The following is a 4,948-nucleotide window of genomic DNA, read 5'->3' as shown; positions in this document are numbered from 1 at the left end:
ATCTCTGTAGTTTGCAGTCTCTGCCACCTCTTATCACAACTTGTTTAGCGACAGATCACAGCAGGAATATCAAGATTTAATCACCAACTGTTCAGTACACAATTAATCAGCTAAATGGATCAATAGTCAATAGCAATCAGTTAAAGAATGATCTTTTAAATGTTTTAGATAATATAAACAAAGGGAAAACATCATGTGAGTCAATAATTTAAATCCACTTTAATTATTTGTAGAATATGTTTTGTGAGAGGTGTTTTCAAATGATTATAGTATTTCCAAAAAAGTTCAATCTGGTCCTCTGGACATTCAAAAAAACAAAACAAATCAAAAAAATGTAGAAAAGTTTTGTCTCTTTTTCATATTTCATTGCTTTGTTTAGTTTTTGTTTTTTTGAATGTCCAGAGGACCAGATTGAACTTTTTTAGATTTTTCTACGTGGATTATTGAGCATTCATCAGGAGATTATAATATTTCATCAATGGACCTTTTAGAGCCTCACTTGCTTTTGATTAAAAAAAACTACTTTTAGTATTTTTAAATAAATCTACGCCATAAATTCAATCTAATTTAATGTAATCAACCCCAAAATCTTAACACTCTATCGATTTACATCCACAGACCCAGCATTGTTAGGACCAACAACAACGGTAGTGTTTCAAAGCACAGTTGTTTCAAAGCTGGCTTGTGTGGAGTACATATGACTGGTCAGTATCTCATCTGCAGCAGACCACCGGTAACCTTGGTTCAGTCTCAGGTGTTACAGTCATGAGCCAACAATATATAAAGCTATGCTAATACCTGCTGTACTAAACCTGGGCACTGCATTAATCAAGAATCGGAGATTAGTCTGAGACACAGAAAGAACAAAACAATCTATATGAAATTATAGTTACTTGTATTCATGACATGTTCACACAAACATATGAAAAACACATTGAGTTTTTGAGAACTCCACCTTTACTCCCTGCTCTATTGATGTGGAGTAAGAAAAGTTTCATTCTGGGAGGCTCATGTTGTGACTCTTCATGGCATGTTGTGATTCTGAGCTCTGCTTGTAAGAGTTTTAGTTTGAAGCAGGTTTGGCCTAACATGACAGAATATCTTTATTATTATTTATAGCTGACTAAAAGCATGTCCTTTTCTCCTGTCTAGATAATATTTTTAAACAATGCAAAAGTATGCACAAAATTCAAATAACAATATTTTATAGATGCGTTTGTGTCATTATGTCAGGTATACACACAGGAAGTTTGAACATTTTGTCCTCACTAAAGTGCTAAAAAGAGGGAACTTATTTGGATAAACTAATGAATGGATGGATATAACGCAAATATTATATATTTTTTAAAGTTATTTTGAACTGGACGATGGAATGGGCTCAAAGTCAAAACAGATGAGCAGCACATCGTGCACCCAGTAGGCCTTTGTCATTTCCTCTGAGGCAGGGCCTAAAGCTGCTTGTGTTTGACCTTTCTTCCAGTTCCAGTGAATCCACTCTGACTTCCACAGACAGTCTCTTTGGGACAACCATACCCCCCCCCCCCCGCCCCCCGCCCCCCACAACACACACATCTTAGATTTGTTAGGTCTTAATCACCTAATCATGTAGATTTTATAGTTTGAATGGAAGTGCGTTTAACTACGACCACATCTTTTATGAATCTCACCAGATGTCAAACAGGATGTGTACAAGTTGCTTAAATCACTCTAAAGCTCTGAAGGTGGCCCGAATCCAAGTTTTATGCACAATCAGATCTTTTTTGACAGTCTGAACGTGATAAATCTGACATTTTCGAATCTGTCCCAGATTTTTTTTCACATGAGATACTAAACTGAATCTGATGCTTTTTAAAGCAACTGCAGTCTGAACGATCATTTTTCATTTTACTGTAATCTGACTTTTCCATCATCTACTTATGTACATTCCTACCTGTGTCCATCCATTTATTATCTTCACCTGCTACTTCCTTTTTCGAGTCATGGGGGTCACTGATGCCCATATCCAGCAATCACTGTGCGAGGGGTGGGGTACACCCTGGACAGGTCTCCAGTCCATCACAGGGACACAGAGACAAATGAGACAAACAACCATTCACTCTCTCACTCACACCAAGAGACAATTTAGAGTTACCAGTCAGTCTAACATGCATGTTTTTGGTCTGTTGGAGGAAACTGGAGTGCCAGGAGAAACCCCACTCATGCACGGAGAGAACATGCAAACTCCACCCAAGGCCTCTGGCAGGGATTCGATCCAGCAACCTTCTCACTGAGAGACAGCAGTTCTACCAACTGCTGCCCCCCTACCTGTGTTGTGCAGTTTAAATCTTAGGATTCTGCACATCTCCAGCTACAGAGCAGAAGTCCAGTTTCCTCATCTTTTTCTAAACTTTCTAGATTTGAGAATCTATTCTAACATATGACAGCAGCGTGTTGGATGGTATAAATACTAAAGTGATGAGATTTATATTTGAATTTGTTTCTACTATAAGTACTTTGCTCCAATTCCTGATTTGCAAATTTGCCCTGAGTGTTCAGGAAGCATGTAATGTGATGATTGAAATAAGCCTAGCAGATAATAATTCATTCATTCCTATTGCACATTTTCAGGCTCTATACACATATGCTAACATGTGTAGCCTTCACATTTACTTCTGTAAACAGCGTGTTGTATGTGACATCATGGTTTCTGTGAATGCGGGTCGCTTCAGGGCCATGGAGTTCACACAGGAGTCTAATAATGATTGTGTTAAAACTATAATATGAATTATCCTGAAAAAAAACATAGCTGAGCCACAAAAAATAAATTAAAAGAATAAATAAATAAACCTGTATTGACCATTAGGACTTGCACAAATGTTCACAACGGTTCCCAGTTTCCTCATGTGAGTTGCTGGATCTTGCGCTTAATGATTCAATAATTATTTATTGGCACACTTGGTAGAGATGTTGACTCAGTGAAGACATTGCCAGATCAAATCCTGGCTGGAGAACATTTTCATGTTCTCTCCATGTGTGAGTGGGTTTCCTGCAGGTGCTAAGAAATTGTAATCAACTTCAAGTGTGACTTAAACATAATTAGGATTTTTTTATGTCTGAATTGTGATGAATCAATATGCCATTTGTAAAAATTCAGTTCAATTCAGTTTATTTATATAGCTCCAAGTCACAACAGAAGTATTCTCAGGGCACTGAACAGAAACATTTACATATGTTAAAAAGCCAATTAGTAAAAGTTGTGTATCTAAGGAAGCCAGCAGATTGCGTTGAATCTTCACTTAGTTGCAGTCTCCCATACTGAGCAAGAACATTGGCAACAGTGGAAAGGAAAAACTCCCTTTAAACAGGAAGAAACCTCCAGCAGAACCAGGCTCAGGACGAGTGGCCATCTGCTTTGACCAGCTGGGGTTTGAGAAAAATGTTGTGTGAATGTCACAATTTTGTTGCAGTTCTGTTTGTATGCAAATGTGTTACAAGTAGCAATTCCATGAGATTTAAAGTAAAAAAAGCATTGTTTTGCTAACTAGATAACTAGATAGTATCAGTTGTACTCTAGAGAGATACAACATGCTTGATAAAAAAAATGTCTCCCCAGTAGTCTTTAGCCATATAAGTCACTTTTTGTAAACTTGTGACAATATATTAGACTAAAAATGAACCAAAAAATAAATAAATAAATTATTACTGCTAATACTACTACTACTAATAATAATAATAATAATAATAATAATAATAATATGTTTACTTTTTGGAGTCATTAAGTTTTAGTCTAGTTCTAGAAGCTCAACTTTAAATAAGTTTTAATAAATAATAATATTAGTAAATAATCTTGGTCAGAAAGTTTTTAATGTAATTGTCCAAGAGGTTTAATTTAAATTTCCATAATTTTTATAGATAAAATATAGATTTTCATCAACGTTTTAAAAAGTTGTGTCTTTTGTTCATTTAAGAATTTTAGGGGCCGGATGGAGATTGTCCAAGGGCCACTTCTGGCTTTCAGGCCATACGTTATCAACATCTGCTCGGGTGTCTGCATCTAGGTCCTATCTGCATCTTCAACAAAGTGTTGTGAATCAGATCTGTGAATGTATGAAATGCTGGAAAAAAATGTAAAGACTTTTTATACTGAAAATGATCCTCAGCATGTGAAGAAATGAAAAACGGGGTATAGTGCAAACAAAACAAGGAACAAAGTTATTATGTGTGTGTGGGGGGGGTGTATGTGTGTGCACGTGGGAGCACGCGTGCGTGCATGTTTGCGTGCATGCGTGCATGCGTGCATGCGTGTGTGATGGAGGGCCTCATGTCTGTCTACATGATCAAATGCACAAATGATTAGACTCGAAAAAGTTGGACTGGTGTTACACAATAGGTTTGTGAGGAAGACAACATGTGATGTCACATCATCACGTTGTTTGTTTAAAGGAAATCTTTACAGAAACGTCTTCATCTGCAGCAGCAGCTTATTTATTTTTCAAACTGACATTTGAAAAATATCTTCCTCTCACCACTTCATACTAAAATTATTAACTGTTTATTTGGATGTTGTTTACAATGATTTTCATCATACTCACTGGTGACCACAACCTAATTATCAGCGTAAGATTTGGGGTTAAATAGGAACATGACTAATTCATACTCATCTTTTTATTAAAACTTGCATTCATCAAAAAAATGCCCTAGTGCCAAAGTTTTAAACTAAGAGCTTACACAATCAGCTAGCACTGCGAGTCCCAACTAGAAAGTACTACCTCACCAAATGTTTGCTCAATAGCTAAGTTGTTTCTGTGTTTGCAAAGTATGACTAGCTGTGGCAGCCATCTTGAATTAGATTGACTCCAGAAGGTAATGATTTCTACATTCAACCATTACTTTGGGAGTTTTATTAAACTCACTTCATTAATGTAGTGAGTCACCACGTGACTCACTACATTAAATTATTGGGACAAAG

The sequence above is a fragment of the Nematolebias whitei genome, chromosome 5 (assembly GCF_014905685.2).
Source record: "Nematolebias whitei isolate Nwh7 chromosome 5, NemWhi1, whole genome shotgun sequence".
Taxonomy (NCBI): Eukaryota; Metazoa; Chordata; class Actinopteri; order Cyprinodontiformes; family Rivulidae; genus Nematolebias; species Nematolebias whitei.
The sequence above is the reverse complement of the archived record's forward strand: the minus strand, read 5'-3'. Positions refer to the sequence as shown.